The 18,830-nt window shown below is 34.4% G+C and overlaps 1 protein-coding gene across 4 annotated transcripts in view; it reads left to right on the forward strand.

Moving 5' to 3' along the window:
• The first annotated feature begins 61 nt into the window (after nucleotides 1-61).
• Xrcc4 (X-ray repair cross complementing 4) overlaps nucleotides 62-18,830 on the forward strand; it is a 248,567-nt gene continuing 229,798 nt past the window's right edge. For 2 of the 4 annotated variants that reach the window (XM_046428143.2, XM_046428166.2), the window contains exons 1-2: nucleotides 81-169; nucleotides 570-623. The gene's annotated coding sequence lies outside the window, so the exon portion shown is untranslated. Of the gene's footprint in view, nucleotides 170-569; nucleotides 624-18,830 lie in introns of those variants that run through there. The other 2 variants (XM_046428150.2, XM_058574460.1) reach the window with 2 other exon arrangements.

The raw sequence follows: 18,830 nt of genomic DNA on the forward strand, positions 1-18,830 counted from the left end.
TCCTAACCGGAAAAGGCGGGACTTAGATACATCATGAGGCGCTGCGGAAGTAGCTGAGACTCTCATTGGCTGTGGGGCTTATCAGTGGGAGCCGGCGTTTCTTAGAAGACCGGAAGTGGAGTCACTCAGAGCTAGCGTCCGGAAGTGGCCGCGGTCTTTTGAATAATAAGTAATATTCTGTTCTGTTTACCTTTTTTTCTTTCCTACTTTTTTCTTTAATTTTTAAAAATTCTCTTACATTTACCTCTAAAAGTACACACTGCGCTAACCTTCCCCTCCTCGAATCTTCTTCATTGTGTGAGCTCCTGTACCTAATGCTTGTGGGTTTTGGGGGATCCCAGGGCTCCAGGCCTCATCTACAAGGCTTGCCGCACTGGAGTCCCCTTTTAATTTTTTCCCTTTTTCTCTGAGTGATTTTTAGAAATGCAATGTGCTTTTGAAATGCTCTGTATTAGTTGTGGGATGAGGGGGGCACTTGAATTCGGATGATTGTTTTCAGTAGGTTTATATTTTCCCCAACACTTGCCTTTTTTGTTTCCAAACCTCTTTTTTTTTTTTTTTTTTTGTAGACTGTCAGTAGGTCCTAAATGTTCTTCGGAAAGAACTTTTCTGGAATAACCTTGGTAAGGAATTGCACTTTTCTGAGTGCAGTAATTAATAGGTATTGTAGAGAAATGGTAAACCAGCAAAATAAATTACATATCAACTTTGTTTTTATCAATAATGGTGTTAATGAGTTTCCTCAGATTTTGATAATTCCATTAGATGAGGCTTTATTTTGCCCACATTTGTTTTCTGTGTTTTATAGATGGAGAAGCAGGTACTTTGATATGTTCAAGTTTACATTGTTCTTGGAATTTTTCAGAAGTCAGAGGGGCAGAGTTTTTCCACTCTTTATCCCCTTAGTGTATCAGAAAATTATTGCAATTCTTAGTTTCCAAATGCGTGGTTAATTTTTTTTTAGACACCATAGGGGTCTTTTCAGAATGTTATCAATTCTTTGTGTACTCGGTGAATATGAAGAGTAAAGAAGCTCCTGAGGTGTTGATTAATGAACAGTATTCAGCCAAACTATAAAAAGATTCTTTAGTATTTAGGGCAACACCGTGTTTAGAAGATTTGCCTTTTTGTTGTATGTGATTACTTCTTTGATAACTATTGTTTGCTACTATACACAAAGGGTTTTTTTGAGGGGGGGGGATTTAAACCACGACTAATTTGATCTTAAAATCCATTATACGGAATAGTCAAAAGAATTGGTAAAATATTCAAATTAATAGACATTTACTGAATATCTTCTTTGTTCATAGTACCATGAGATTGCAGCAGAAAAATAAAGATGGTCTGTTCCTTTAAAGAATTTACTGGGGATGTTGAAGATGGGAATAAGAAATTATAAAAATACATGGTACCTTCCACTAATCAAAAGCAAGTCTTGGGGCTAGGATTGTGGCTCAGTGATAGAGTGCTTGCCTAGCATGTGTGAGGCACTGGGTTCATCTTCAGCACCACATAAAAATAAATTAATAAACTAAAGGTATGGTGTCTTCCTACAACTAAACATATTTTTTAAAAAAGCAAGTCTTAATGCTTGCACTTGGAATTGCCTTATATTATGACTTACCATTCAAACTAAACAAAGTTAGTTTATTTATGGAAATTATGTTGTGCAGCTGATCAAGTTTGGTTTCCAGAATAGTAAATGTGTCTGTAGATGTTATAACTGCTTTTGCTTTCATGTGAAGATGATCATCTTGATCATTTGGCACTTCAGAGTGATAATTCTGTATGAAGCTATATGCTTCAGGCTTCCTGTAAAGAGCCCCAGGAAGCTGAAGTTGTTGGAGATTGCAATTGATTTGTTATATTTATGGGTTACTATTAATTTTAGGCAATAGATTCTTATGTACCTCAGCTTCAAAATAATAGAGAACATCATTTTCCAGTTATCCACAGAGGATCAGAATTGCCAATGGATGAAACTGATCATGTGTATGTTTATCGTATTCATGTAAGAATACGACAAAGTTAATCTGATGTGAGGATATCTTTTGGGAGGTGGGAATTGAGCTGCATGATCATTAAGTTAATCGACACCCTGCTTTTGGTTTCCATTATTGAAAATTATTTTAAGTACTAGCTTGTATCAGTTGCCCCAAACTAATCTTTTTGGTAGTACTGCTATGGATTCTATTTTCAAATCATCTTGGATCATTTTCTTACTACGAAGAAAATTTGACTTTGTCATTCCCCTGCTCAAAAATCCTCTCTCCTGCATCTCGAAGAGTATATTCAACTTTGGTTTCATGGTTTCCCCAGGATTGTATGTAAAAATAGTATATATTTTTATTTTTCTATGGAGATGGTCACATGCTTCCTCAGAGTTGTGAGGATTAAATGAGTTAATACAAATGAAATAATCTAGCCAAACATTTGTCAAACAGTAAACACACAGGACATTTTGGTTATCCTTTTATTTATTATTTTTATACTACTGAGGTTGGAACTCTGGATCTTGCCCATGCTAGGGAAGCTCTCTACCTCTGAGCTCCATGCCCAGGCCTAAGTGTTAGTTATTATTGTGTGAGTGGCTTAATTCTTGACAGAAATAAAAGCCCCCTGAATTGAGGAATAAGTTTGGAAGATGATTGATTTGCATTATTATTATGTTAGGCACATAATAAAAGGGCTTTGAATTAAATTATTATAGCTTTTATACCACTAGACCACTTTGTTAACCTATTTTCTTTTTATTTTGTATCTTGTATTTTTAAAAATATTTTTAGTCATAGATAGACACAGTACCTTTATTTAATTATTTATTTATGTGATGCTGAGGTTCAAATCCAGTATCTCACACATGCTAGGTGAGTGTTCTAACAATGAACCATAATCACAGTCCTTGTATCTTGTATTAATAGTAGTGTTAATACTTTCCTTTTACATTAGTTATCTTTTTTTTTTCTTAATATTCACATATATTAAGTGACAGTGATTTGTTTGCTTTCTCTGATCCTCCAGTAGACCCCATAGCCTAAGTTGAGGTTCTTTGTGTTGGAGTATTTGTCTTTGAGTCCCACAACCCCTTTTCATCCTTTCCCCCCATGGCTCTTGGATTACCACCTGTAAAAATGCCTATAAAAGTTTTGTTTTTTTCTGAACTCATTTTTTTTTTTTTTAACCTTAAGAAATGCTTTTTTTTGGGAGGGGCTGGGGTTGTAGCTCAGTGGTTCAGTGCTTGCCTTGCATCCGTGAGTCACTGAATTCAATCCTCAGCACCACATTAAAAATAAATAAATAAATAAAAACAAAGATATTGTGTCCATCTACAACTAGAAAAAATAATTAAACAAAAAGAAATGCTGTTTTTGCCTTGCAAGTCTTGCTGAGGTACAATTGTAGTTCAGGCTAGTTGGAGGTTAAGGCAGGAGGATCCCAAGTTGCTTAGCAATACCCTATCTCAAAATTAAATAGAAAAAAAAGATAGGTATGTAGCTTAGTGCTGGAGCACTTGCCTGATATGCAGGAAGCCCTGGGTTCAATTCCTAGTAATAAGAAGGGTGAAGCGGAAGATATGCTTCTTTTATTATCTTTCTATTTTCTACACATTTGTTTGATCTTTTCTATAACAAAAATTCTTGAAAGCGCTCTTTATGCTCCATGTCCCAATTTCTCTTTTTCTTTTCTTTTCTTAAAGCTCACTCTTACATGGCTATTTCTTCTATGCTGCCACAAGATTCTCTTATTAGTGTCACCAGTGATCTGGGTGTTGGTCATTTTCGGTCATCACTATAATTGACTTGTCAGTAACTTTGGACACAGTTTATTGCTCCTCCATGATATGCTTACTTTGATTGATTTCTAGGACCATATTTCTTTCTTTTTTTTTTTTCCTACCTCTCTGGTTGCTCTTTCTGTCTGCTATGCTGAATTTTCTATTTGTCCAGACATTTTATGTTGAAGTATTCTGGAGCTCAATCTTTGGTTCCTTTCTTTTCCTCTTTCCTTCCTTGTGATAATGATATCAAGTCTTTTGACTTAATCATCTGTTTATCCGAGGTTTCCATATTCATATCCTTAGTTTCTTCTCTTTCTGAACTCTAGAATTGTATATCCAGTCCAGTTGTCTACCTCTGCATCACCATTTGTATATTTATAAGATTTTAGATGTCCCAGATGAACTCTTCTCTCCAAATTTGTCCTCTTTCTGACTTCAGTTGATGACATGCCTATACAATCAGTTGCTCTGAAGTTATCCTTGACGCCTTTCTTTTATATTCTATCAAATTCCATCTGCAAATTTTTTGGCTTCCTTTACAAAATATATCATGAATTCAACAGTTTACTACTATTGCAGTCATTAGTGCCCTGATCATCTTGAGCTTGAACTTCTGTCATTAGCAACTAACATTTCTTTCTTGGGTTATAGTAATGCTGCTTTATTCAGTCATACAGGTTATTCTCATAGACTAGCCAGAATGATACTTTTTACATATGTTAAAAATTGCGTTAAGGTATAGGACTCTAAAGATAATGTGTTACCCTAGATTAACAGAAAAAGAACATTAATGAAAAAACTCTTGAAATCCAAATAAAGTCTGGAGTATAGTTAATAGCAATGTATCAGTGTTTTCTAGTTTTGATTTATTTACCATGGTAATATAAGCAGGTACAATTAGGGAAATTGGATGAGAGGTACATGGGAAGTCTGTAACTTTGCTGTAAATTCAGAATGATCCCCAAATAAAGTTTATTTTTTAAAAAAGAAGGTAACTTCTTTGTCTAAAAATCTTAATAAGTTCTGGTTTGACCAATGGTAAGAGCCAACTTCTGTATATTGGTCTACAGGAACACATGATCTGATCTCTACTCTCATGTCTTTGAATTTGCTCCCTCCATTACTTTTTCCTAACCATACTGGCCACCCTTTTTCTTAAATGCACTAGGCCTACTTCTGTTTCATTACCTGTGTTTTGGCTGCTTTCCTTACTCAGGATGTTTTTTCTTAGACGTCTACACACAGGCAATTTCTTCATCTTTTATCCATTTGCTAAGATATTATTTTTTCAACAAAGCCTATCTCAACCTATTTAAATTTTCAGGTTTGAAATAATCCTCACCCTGCCTCTGTACTCTCAGTCTTGAACCTGTTTTTTCTTCTTTTACTAGTATACTATGTATTTTGCATATTTATTACATGTATATTTAATTATTTCTCTTCTATTAATATATAAAATCCATGAAGGTAGAGAGTTTTATCTGTATTGCTTTCTTAGGCCAAGATCAAAGTATTTTTCTGAGGTACAGAAATATTCAGTAGGTTTTGGCTATCTGAATAAACTTGACTGAGTATTCGAATTTATAATTCCTGATTTGTAGCCTAAAAGCACTCAATTATTTGTTTTTATGTATCATTCTGTTATAGTTTTTTGATTCTTTTTTTTCCCTTTGGTATTGGGGGTTTAACCCAGTGGCACTTTATCCTCAGATAAATCCCCAGATCTTTATTTTATTTTTTTAAATTTTGAGACAGGATCTCATTAAGTTGCTGAGAGTCTCACTGAGTCGCGGAGGTAGTACTCGAACTTGCACTCTTCCTGCCTCATCCTCCTGATTTGCTGGGATTACATGTGTTGGCCACTGTATCCGACTCTATATCATTTTTTGCCTCTAAGCCTTTGTTCACTCAGACTAGAGAGTGCCCTTCCTTATTTTTCTTTTACCCCTAAGCACTTTTACCTATCCATTTCTTGTTTAAGAGTAATATTAGATCTAAGTTAAGGAAACTGTCCTTAAAATGTCAGACTGGCTCAAGCAGTACTTTTCAGAGGCACTTTCACCTGGCCTCTGCACTTCACAAGCTTATATTATGTTTTTATTTAGGTGTTTCTATCTCACTAGAGAACTGGGAATGTCTTACTATGGTAGACAATGAATGCTTTAATACATTAATTGCATGATCAAGGATACTCAACTAAGAAGCAGTCAAGTTCTGATTTCAAACTGGATCTTCTGAGTATAAAGTCAATGCTTTATTTGCTCTCTAACTTGTTTCCTACAAAAAAGATGGCTGCCATTAAAGTAAGGGATAGAGATCTTTTTATACAGGTAGGAGGTAGATATTACATTTTATTGCCCTGGTCAATTTGCCCCTTTGTCATTTGTGAACCAGTCATCACAGGTGAGAAAGTGATCTTGTGTTTTTTTTCCTAAAGCATTGGCTTTAGTTGCCATCACCAGATTTTTCATGTTGATGACATTTGATTCTTTTGGAGAAAACTAAACTGTTAAAAGACTTGTTTTGCCAAATAGAAGAAATCCATGATAGAATTTCAAATTGCTTATTAGTCATTCATGTTTTTGTTAGATGCCATTACTACCACTAACTATATCATAGATTTGTTTCTGTACTATTAGGAAATCCCAAGGTGCTTGTAAGACTTTTCAGAAATTTTATCCTAGTGATATGGACATTTGCTCTTAAGATTGATTCAGACATTTGCACTCAAGGTTGATTAGTTTGTTAATGTAATTTTTGACACTCAGCACAAAAATTAGGTAAAATTTCTCATTTAAAACACTCTTTAATCTTGGATAATGAACCAGACTTCATAACTATTATTTGTGCTGAATTCAGACTGTGCCCTCTGGATATCATTATCATTACTGCAGCCTATAAACCAGCAGAAGGACAAAGGGAAATTTCTCCTTTGCCCTCTGAAGGTTTGCTGTTACAAACTGACAAAAGATTAAAAAGGAGAAAAGGCATACAAATTTATTAAAATGCCAAAGGGAAACATTCATAGTAAGGGGAAATTATATCAGTTTGATTATTCAACAGTCCCCAATACTCAGAAACTTATATATCCCTTTTTCTATAGTGAAGAGGGAGAATAGGGGAAGTCAGAACAGTAAATGATTTTTTTTTAGGGGGACTGGGTGGGTTTGGAGTACATATGATGGCCTGGGATAAAGTCTCTGGCCTGTAAGTCACACAGTGATTTATTAGTGAACCTTTTTAGGACCCAAATAGAACACAATGGTGTGTGAAAAAGTCAGTCCAGGTGTGTTGACAGACTTCAGTCTCTCTTCCTGTGATATGAGTTTAGTTAATGGAAACTTGCAGAAAGAACCAAAGGTAATTGTTTTCTTCATTCAGATTCCAGATTCTAAGCAGACAAGGAGATATCAAAGGAAAGCCTCTTACATCATTTGCTGTTTCCTAAGTTCCTTTAATTTAAAATAATTAACTCACTAAGACTCCTTCGCCTGTGTATTATATCTTCACCTAGCCTTTACAACTAACAAAATAGGATATAGTTTAATTTCTACGAATCTTGAAACAGCTTCAGCCTTAACCATACCTTAATAGGACTGAAGTGATGATAAGACTTGGGATTAAGTAATCAAAACCAAATATTACTTGGAGGACATTATTGTATTCTGAATTTGTGTGCCACTTACAGAGCTTTTCTAACCCAACAGAAGTGACCACAATGTTGAAATTGCATTCTACCTTGTGTAAGAGAATGCTATTAGGTTACTTGTGATTTTTATCTGAGCAGTGAACAAAAACTTTATTGGATAAAGACTTTGATCAATTGAAATAGAAATGAGTGACTGCTAAGAAGTAAAGTACAGCCATTGTTGAAGAAACTTATCAAAGTCCTGACAGTATAAATATTGACATACTGAGATGTGTCAATGTTTGTCATAGAATTTGGAAGTTCCTGTTTAAGAAATGTGACCCTAGCATTGAACACAGTGTATCAATAAATAAAGAACATGTCCAAATGAACAGCTGCTCAGAGAAAATAGGATTATATTTGACTACATTTAAAAAAATGAAGTTTAAAAGTTTATGATGTTTCTTTGTCAATTTATTAGTAGATGCTTTTACTATATAGTTTACTAATATATTTACATATGTTAGTTATCTTAAGTGTTTTTTGAAAATGACAGCACAGTTATTTATAACTTTGTAAATTAGTTTTGCTGTGATACTTATCTGTAAATTGAATTAAGAAATCTTGCCTTGACATTGTGTTTAGGAACCAATTTCTGATTTTTTAAACATTGTTCTTATAGAGAAATTGGCTGAAATTATGACTTAGATATTGCTTTTGAGAACCAAAAGTTTGTGCTCTGAGAACTTTAGCAACAGAGAAAACATAAATTTCTGAAGTTTAGATATGATGAGGAAATCTGTCTTGTTTCTCATTATCTGACAACTATATATTAGAAGAAAGTCTATGGAAGAAATAGTAAAGTTGGTATGTTTGGTTGAATATCACAGATGAACATTGTTAACTCTCATTTGAGTATTGTTGTAATTTAACAAAAAAACAATTAGATGCAAATTTAAACATTTGTAGCTTTCATATGAAGTCATTGGAATCACACCAACAATTGTACATCTGTTTTGCAAGTTTCTTGAAGATGGTTAAACTTTACATTCTTTGAATGACAGTCCTAAAATAGTCTATCATACAACTTGGGTATCAGGACTTTTACTCTCATTGCTTCTTTTCTGATGGCTTTTACATAGTTATTTAATCACTTAACCACATTATGATGTTACATTTGTATTGTGAAGAATGAATGAAAAATAACTTGAAACTGGGCATGGTGGCATATGCCTGTAATCCCAGCATGTCCAGAGGCTGAGGCAGAGGATTGAAGAGACCAACTTTTGCAACTTAGCGAGACCCTGTCTTAAAATAAAAAATAAAAGGTATGGGGTGTTGGAAATGCAGCTCAGTGGCATAGCACTTGTTGTATGAAGCTCTGGGTTCAATTACTAATACCTCAAAAAAATGTTTAAAAAGACGGGTTGGAGATGTAGCTCAGTTGCAGATGTATGGCCATTAAATATGTCAGTATTTATTGACATATATTCCTCAGTTCAATCACCAATACCTTAACAAAAAAATAAGAGATGAAGAAAAAAGAAAAAAAGGAAGAAAAATATAATTGAGATAATATAATCTGTCAGAATCTACATTTGTTTCTATAAATGATAACAAACATGAAAAAACAAATGTGCTTATAGGTTAATAAAAGACTTTTAACTTACTGTCAGTTTTATTGGTCAAATATCGAAAAAAAATTACAGTTTTAAAATGTAAATTGACTAGCTCCTTTCAGAGAATTTGCCAGTATTCTGAGATAAGGTATTGAGTTTTACAGTGAAAATATTAGACTTATTAATTGGTGACTTAAAAATTTGGAAAATCCTTTTCACCATGTACCCTAGATTTATATCTGTGTTTAAATAGATACTTATGATTTTTTTTTGAATTATTAGAGCCTTAGCCAAAATGTTCTCAATGGTCTCCTTGAACCTCCTATTATTACCAGTATTTATTCTGTAGTGATAACAAAATTGCCAGTGTTTTCAAAATCTCAGGTGGTTTAGATTTGATATGACTGTAAGTATAGTAAGCTGAAAATGAAAAACTTTTCACTTGTTAAATATGAATTTAATGTAGTGTTTTCCAAAGTGTACAACTTACACTGCTAACAATATGTATTTTACTTATTTAATAACATTTTTGTAGGTACTGTGAGATAATTGAGATAGAATTGACTAATTTGCTGAAGTCCACATAATTAATGAATAATAGTGAGGATTTATATTGATGTCTAATGTCAAAACCTGATGACACAAAGAAGCTTAAGCAAAATTGAATTCCTTGGCCTCATAATTAAAACATCCATGGTAAGGTTTGTGTTCTGATGAAGCTGAAATCAGGTCTGAGCTATTGCCTATCTCTCAATTCAGTTTTCTAATATGTCAATTTTGTTCTCAAAAGCTCTAGGATCCATAGTGGCGCGTGCCTGTAATCTCAGTAGCTTGGGAGTCTGAGGCAGGAGGATTGTGAGTTCAAAGTCAGCCTTAGCAACAGCGAGGCATTAAGTTACTCAGTGAGACCCTATCTCTAAATAAAATACAAAATAAAAAAAATAGGAATGAGGATGTGGCTCAGTGGCCAAGGGCCCCTGAGTTCAATCCCTGGTACCAAAAAAAAAATGCTCTAGGCTCACAACATCATAACATCGAATAAGTAGGGAAGAATCTATGTCCTTTATAATGTAGAAAGAAACCTTGCAATTGAGCTTTGTTGGACTTAGTTGTTCATAACTGGAATCCTGTGCCTGTCTGAATTATCACTGATCCTATATTTAATAGAACAGAATGTTGGTTTAGTTTGTGTCTCTGTTCTGTCCCTAGAACCTGGTGCCAGAGTAAGTCTGTTCAAGGTCTGTGGGCTGAGAATAGCAGAGGTGGGAGTCATTCAAAGCTTTGTTGCTACAATGAGGAAAAAATCTGCATTTGGTGGCAAAATCAGCAATTTCTTTTTAAATCTTAAGTGAATGAGCACACTTCCAAGCCAAAATGCTGTGGGACATGGACCATGGCACTCATGTCATTGTGTGACCAGTACTTAGTAATAGCTAACAATGATTTATCTAGTTGAGAGCCTGTGTTTTTTTTAAGGCAGTGAAAAGGAAAAGTATTAGTACAGATTAAATGCATGAGTTAAATGAATTCAGCCATTTGAGTTAGGGCCATTTATTGATTATGTGCCAGGGACTAGATAATACGTATTTGATTCATATTGGTTGGATCAAAAATATAAGATTACATGATTCTAATTATATGTTACAAGGTGGGAATTATGGAAAATATCAGTATTCTTACTGCTTCTAGTATCTGTAGTTTGAGTATTACATGCTATGATTATTATGAGTATTACATGCTATGATTGAGGATACATATGAAGTGGCTCATATTGAATTTTTTGTTATATTAATTTTTCATGCATTTTGATTTTAAGAAAAAATTAAGTGCAAGCAATTTCTCTCTCACACACACCCACACACACCTCCCCCCTCCCCCCTGGGATTGAACCTAGGGTCCCTTAGCCACTGAGCCATGTCCCCAGCCCTTTTTATATTTTTATTTTGAGACGAGGTTTCATGAAGTTACTTAGGGCCTTGCTAAACTGCTGATGCTGGCTTTGAACTTGCATTTCTCCTGCCCCAGCAGTTGTGATCAAATCGTATTGAATTTTTTTAGCATGTCTATTTAATAGGTAGTGTTGTAGAGAGAATTTTATGAATTTTATCAGAGAAACATTTAAATTAATGGGTTATGAGTTCTTTCTATTTATGTTGCAAGTTTGGTTTCAAGAACTTTTATCAGGAAAGAAAAGTAGTCGGAGAAGGGGAGGAAAATACTTAAATTTATTGACATATTTATTGGCCATACATCAATAATTACTTAAGTAATTCTTCACCTTTTTAGTTTTGAAAAACATTAATTTAGGAGTTCCTGTAGTTTCTTGAGCCATATAAAGATTTGAAAAAATATTTTTGTTTGTGATTACATTAGTCCTTTCCATTAGCATAGGAACTATTAGACTGTATGGTATGAAAATTCCATTGTTAGAATAAAATAAAACATATAAGTGGGGATAAATTATAATAACCTTATGTAAAGAACTATGCCTATAATATTTGAAGTCCCAATATGGGAAATTCTAGGTTCTACATCAGCTCAAGGTTGAGATCTGTGTTGTACATTTTATAAGTTTTTCCATAGGTTAAGCAGAATGGAAAACATTGAAAGTTAAGAGTTAGTAGTCCATTTCCTATGTAGTAAAGTGAGAAAATTTGCAGAGAAGGCTGAGAGTCAGAAAGTGAGGTCAGTTATGAGATTTATATAGAGTCTCTCCAGGGTTGGACTTTCCTTCTATGCAGTATATTTGGTAGGCTAGATTTGCATCCACCCCTTTTCAACCTGCTGTATTTAAGTGTTCTCATTTTGACCTCATAATTAAAACATCCGTGGTAAGGATGTTTTTGTTTGGGATTCCATTAGTTCTTTCCATTAGTATAGGAACTATTGGACTGTATACTTTGAAAAGCAATATATGCATATAAATGATAAGACCAAAGGTTATTATCTAAGTTATTAGATAAGGTTATTATCTAAGGTCTGTCTGCCTAGATTTTTCTTGGTCTCTAGTTTAGCTTTCCTTCCTCCAAGGTATGGGGCAGGATCAGTTAGACAATTTCTTTCTGGCCAGCTCTTACACAGAAAGGAGGAAGCTTAGCTTAATATTTTGAAGTTTTTGTGGATGACTTGAGGGGGATAGAGGTTCTAGTTTCTGTAACCTGTATTGGAAAAAAGAATTCTAGTTTCAATGGCCTGCCTTTGGGGAGAAAGGAAAGCAGAGAAAGAAGGGAAGGAGAAAGAAAATTAACTTCTCAAGTTCTTCCAATATCCTTCAGTTTAAAAGTACATAGCATGCCAAAATGCCATACTTTGGGGTATTGATTTTTGAGATCCAACAGTTCATTCAAATGTTGTAAAGACCAAAACAAAGGATTCCAATAGACTGGTACTGGAATTCCGAAGCTATTAAAGTTCCATTTCAAAGAGTACTGCCTACAAACTCTGTGCTTCCTGCTTAGTAAATCAGTATGCATACATACAGTATGCTCAGGGCCTATTTGAAATAAAGAGCTGGCAGAGTCTGTCTGAGCATGGTTTTCCTGATGTCTTCTTTGTGTTACACACCCCCTAAGCAACGCCACCTCCCCCCCCCCCCCCCCCCCCCGCCCCGAGATTTCTTAAAGGAATAAAATGATTAACACCTGGGATCCTTGTTGGCAGATCAAAACTGCTTTCAAGGCTTTTCAAACCTTGAAAAAAGATGAGTAGATTTTGACAGGTGTGGGCTGATAGTGGGTATGTCAGGATATGGAATAGCATAAGTGAAAGGGAATAGCAATGATGGATTTAGAGCCCTTCCTATTCATCCTTTAAGTCTTATTAGATTCCCTTTCTCATAAAGCTTTCTGACTTTTCAGTCCAGGTGTGACTCATCTTGTTTATCCTGTCACCTTTTATGACCCTGTTGTGGCTCTCACCAGAATATTGTAATGTATTTATTTGACTCTCTTGTCATGAGAGTATAAATATTCTGAGATCAGAAGATATATCTATTTTCTAATATTCTTCTTTTTTTGGGAAGAATCCACGGATTGAATTTAGAGACACTTGAGTGCTGAACCACATTCCCAGCCCTGCCATATGTTGTATTTTATTTAGAGACAGGGTCTCACTGAGTTGTTTAGTGCCTCACTTTTGCTGAGGCTCCTTGGAACTCGCCATCTTCTGGCCTTAGCCTCCCGAGTTGCTGGAATTATAGATGTGTGCCACCATGTCCAGCAATAATAATCTCAGTACCTAGCATAGTACCTTGCATCAGGTAGGATCTAAATAAGTATTTATGCCTGACTAGTTGCATTTCAAAAGTCAGTAGCAATTAGAGAATGCAAATTAAAACTGTGCTGAGATTTCATCTCCAGTCAGAATGGCAATTATCAAAAATACAAGTAACAATAAATGTTGGTGAGGATGTAGGAAAAAACGTACACTCATAAGTTGCTGGTGGGATTGCAAAATGGTGCAACCACTCTGGAAAGCAGTATTCCTCAGAAAACGTAGAAAGGCAGCACCATTTGATCTGGTTATCCCATCCTCAGCATATACCCAGAGGACCTAAAATCAGCATACTATAGAGAAGTGGCCACATAAGTGTTTATTGCAGCTCAATTCACAACGGGTAAGCTATGGAACCAACCCTAGGCACCCTTCAATAGAAGAATGGATAAAGAAAATGTGATATGTATACACAGTGGGCTATTTATTCATCCATAAATAGGAGTGAAACTATGTCAATTGCTGGTAAATGGATGGAACTGGAGACTCTCATGCTAAGTGAAATAAGCCATTCCCAGAAAACCAAAAATATTCTCTATGCTATCTAGATGCGAACTCACATAAGAGGTGGTGAGTTGAAGGTTCACCCTTTAGGGACAGGAGGGAGGGTAATGGGAGGGAAGAGATGAAGAATGGGATTGGGAAAGACAGTAGAATGAATTAGACATAACTTTCTTATTTTCATATGTGAATACATGACTGGTGTGACTTCACATCATGTACAACCACAAGAGTGGAAATTACACTTCATATATGTATGATATGTCAAAATACATTCTAGTGTCTTATATAACTAAAAAGAACAAAACACATGAAAAAAAGTCATTTGATTTGTGAGAAGCTACTTGGTCTTCTTTTAGCCAGTGACAATGAAAAGCATTAGATTTGTCTGGTAAAGGTACACTATTCTAAGGGTTTCAGGACAAAGGATTTGGTTTCATACCCAGTATAGGTTTCAAACTGATGGCTTTAAAATTTGCAGTAAAATTTTTTTGTTCATCTTTCTGAGATATTTTCCAGCATGAACAACCATTTCTGTGATTCTCCAATACAAAGTGGATGTCCAAAAAATCAGTATTGATTGTCTCTCTACTATTGGTATCAGATCCCTCAGATTAATGGAGTTAGGCCCATAAGACTGTCCTCACTTCAGATGCCAATTACAAGTCCTAGGGCACCTGTATTTCTGACCAAATTGTTTATAGATTTCATGAACCTCCTCTTCAGGTCTGGTAATTTGTTTAATGGCTCACAAAGTTCAAACACGCACACACGCACACGCTCACACTATATATGTATATTTTTATTGATTAGTATCAGTGGAGGAAAGCCAGAGGGAAGAGATGCATAGGGCAATGTTTTAGATGTGGGGGCAAAGAGGTACTGTATCCTCCTAACATCCTGATAAATTTATCAGTCGGCAACTCTTCAGATCTCCTTGTTCAATATCCAATACCAGAGTTGGGAATGGGAATGGGGTAAGGGGTGGAGGAGGGCTGAAAGTTGCAGCTCTCTAATCATTTTTGTCTTCCTGGTGTGACCAACTCCTCTGAGGCTTTTCAGAGGACAACTGTAAGTCACCTAATAAACTCAGGTGGGTTCAAAGGGATTCATGAAGAACAAAAAGTCATTTCTATCATTCAGGAAATTTCAAGGATTTTAGAATTCTGTGTCAGGAACCAGGGACAAAGGCCAAATTTATTATAGTGAACATAACAGTGTTAAAAAAAAAAACATAAAGAAACATGTATTAAGCCAGGTAACTTCTGCATAAAATATAGAAATTTGTCAATTTCTTGCATAATTAGAATGATAGACCAGCAAACGGCCAATACTTTGCCATGCCAACAATTTGTTTTATAGTAGCTATGATTGTTATAAGATCTGATAGTTGTCCAGGCTACCTTACTCTCCACCCCTCATGCAATGAATGCTTATGATTTATATGGTCCTTGGAGGTATTAGAACTTGCACTTTTGCTAAAGAGGACTTGATTTGAATTTTAGGTACAAAGTTTCAGTTCAGTTTGAGACTGCATCACCCCAGGGAGCTCAAAATATATTTTTTCCTTATATCTTGTTTCTTCCTCCTGCTAGTTGTCTGAAATATGTTCAGGAATATGTGGTTGAAAATGACTTAGAAATTGCAGCCTTGGAAATAAATATGTAATTACTCATCCAAGTAGGATAACTACTTATATGCTGTTTATAACTCTTAATGTTATTCAAATAATATGCAACTGCTGTTTTTGTTAAAAAATTTTAAGCATTGGCAATTTCATATGATTCCTAAATATATTTGTGTATTGAATTAGATAGTATTGACAATTGAGGATATGTTATAGGATCAGCCGTATCCCCAGATTAACTCCCATTGTCTTGCACCCATCTTGTCATTCAGCCTCTTGTTTTCCATTTATAAGTAGGCAGATAAATGAGTACGGTTGTCAGTAAATGTTGGGTTTGTGAGTGGGAGGAAGACATACAGTGCAAGTCTTGTTCCTTTTCCATACAAGTACTTTTAGTTACATTTCAGTTCTCAGTAACACATTTTTCAAATAAGAGAAAGACTAAATGTGCTTAGCTGATGGTATTTCATGATGTCTAATTTCTTCTGAAATTAAAACATTAGAGAGGTGAAGCTTAAGAAATCATAATTACAAAGTTCTTATTGAAAAAAAGACAGTTGCTTAGTTAATTCTATATTTCATAATCCTGTTTAGTTCTGTTAAGTTTCTTTCTCTCACAAAACTGAAGTATTTCTGTGATAGTCTAGAAAATTTCTAAAATGAGAAGTTCTCTCTTTCTCTCTCTCTCTCTCTCTCTCTCTTTTGTTGATGTTACTTGTAATTGAGAGTGGCCTTTTGATGAATCTGAAGGAAGTCATAGTCTTGGAACTTCAGGTCCAATGTTAAGGGCATTTTTCATCCAGATCTTCAATTCAGTGGAGGAAATTCATTAAAGCATTAGGTCATTTTATTGCTTAACACTTATAGAGTAAAAGAAAAGAAAGCAGAGGAAGTAAAATTTAAATAAATTACTGAAACTAATGATTATTAATGGTGTTACTGAGAGATAGAGGAAATGATTAGTAATATGATATTAGTAATGGCAACCTTTGGCATTCTATAGTCATGAGAGGTAATTGAAAATAGAGTGCCCATGGCAAAGATGCTTTATTTTTTAGATTTGTAGTTCTAATGTTTTATTCTTGAAGCATCAGATTAATGTCTTTCTTGAATATCAGCAATATAGTTCAAGTTTTTGAACAAAATTGTGCTAACAGTTGTTAACTGTATTTTACTCCCTGGAATGATCAACTGTTTTGATTTTCTAGAACATGGAACTTTCGGTTATAAAACAGGGAAAATTCCAAGTAAACCTGGAAAAATGGCTGGTTACCTAACTTTCATTTTGAAGTTATTAGCATGAAATCAAATCCTGGTATGATTAGAAAGATATTTAATAATACTATAAAATGTTTACTTTTAAAGTTTAGAAAATTTAATTTGAAAGTATTTTTCTCTGCAAGGGTTGCTTGATTTTTTGTTGCTTTGGAAATAAGCAATTTGCTTTGTTTTGTTTGTTTCGTTGCTTTGGAAATAATGTAAACTGAATTTGTAATTTTTTTTAAATCTTAATTTACTCTTTAGTAGACTCTTGCTATTAATAATTGAAATGCTTGGAATAAATTATTAAGTTAAAAAAATTCAGTGTGGGAATTCTGACAAAAAAGGTAAAAATGATTAGTACTTTAAAAAACACTAAACAGATAATAGTCTTTTTCTTTGCATTTGGTTTTCTTTAATAATATGTGATTGTTGCATCAACTTTTCTTTCCTTTTATCTAACAATCATATATATATATATATTTTTCTGCTTTTCAATTTTATAATACTAATAGGATTTTTGAAAACACTGTGACCATATTTTGGTCTTGCAATTACATTTTCTTTTTATCTCTCTCTTTACAAAAATAAATAAATAAATAAATAAAGTCATACAGAAAAATGTAACCAGGATTCTAATTACAGACTATTAACAGTTTGTGCTGTGTGCTAATTTTTATTCTGAACTCACTTTTGGTATCATCCTACTCTTCTCAACAAGGGGCACTTAAGTTAATTGCTTCATTAGAAACATGCATTTATCCCTACTGAACTGTAAGTACAAGTCTTTGGCAGAGCTGCAGAAGTTTGAACACCTGCAGCCCAAGTAGCTTGAAAAGAAGCCATAACTAACTCTAAAGGAAAATAAAAGAAGTTCAAGTTCAAAATGGTATTATCAATGATATAGTGTTGTAACTAACTTGAGGTGACCTAAGAGTTGGCTTCTGTACTGTTCCTTATCAGCATCTAAAAGGGCATACAAAATTCTTTGTAAACTAATTTAAAAAGTGTCTTGTTTATTCAGAAGCAAATGTGAATGGTATTTGTTCAGACCGTAGATCACATCAGTTGCATACCAGCCAACAACTTAGTTCTCTTCTGAGAGAGGCCAAGTATCAAAGACACAAAGTACTAAAGATAAGCTTCTCAATTCTCAACTGTTCTGAGCTCTCAATAAAGCTACTGATGTACAAATTGGGGTGGGGCCCAAACTTTCCACCTGCAGGCTTGTCTTAGATCCTTGGCTCTGACTAGGAGGGGTACTGATACTATCCTGACCTTTAGTGGCCTTGGAGAACAAAACATGGACTTTCTCAATAGCCCTAATCAGTGGGTCCTTCTGAAGAGGATTCCATCTCCTTTCTTTTAAGTAATCTCAGAGCAAAAAATTATGCCTATTGACATTTACAGGGATGGTGAGAGCAAAGAGATGGTTGATTTGCTCTTACTGAATCTTAAGATATATATAATATATATTATGTATAATATGTAACATAATTAATAATATGATAATAATTACATATATATTTCTTTCCATGTTTGATTCTTTAATATTTTATATTTTTTATATCTTTATTTTACTTATATATTTTTATGTGGTTCTGAGGATTGAACACAGTGCCATGCAAATGCTCTACCACAGAGCTACAACCCCAGACCCTGATATTTTGTATTTAATATATAACGAGAGTGTGACCTCAGTAAATAAAACAGTGAAACACTTTAAAAACTAGTTCAAAGGCACATGCCTGTAATCCCAGTGGATGAGGAGGCTGAGGAAGGAGGAGAGCAAGTTCAAAGCGTGCCTAAGCAATTTAGCGAGGCCCTGTACAACTTAGTGAGACCCTGTCTCAAAATAAGAAAATAATAAAAAGGGTTAGGGATGTGTTACAGTGGTTAAGTACCCCAGGGATAGATATCCAGTACCAAAAAAACAAAACAAAGCAAAAAAATCTGGTTCAATTAATATATTTTTAGAAAATTAAGACTTAATTCTTTTAAAGAAAAATTTCTGGGACTACTGAGGCATAAAATACTGCGGATACTGAGTTATCACATGTAAGCTATTAATATTTGAAGTACTTAAATTTAGTTTATAATTAGCATCAAAATTTCAAATGTAAGTATACTGAAATAATAGATTCT

This window comes from Marmota monax, unplaced genomic scaffold (genome assembly GCF_021218885.2).
Source record: "Marmota monax isolate L192 unplaced genomic scaffold, Marmota_monax_Labrador192_F-V1.1 WCK01_AAM20220418_F8-fsc00018, whole genome shotgun sequence".
In the NCBI taxonomy this organism is placed as follows: domain Eukaryota; kingdom Metazoa; phylum Chordata; class Mammalia; order Rodentia; family Sciuridae; genus Marmota; species Marmota monax.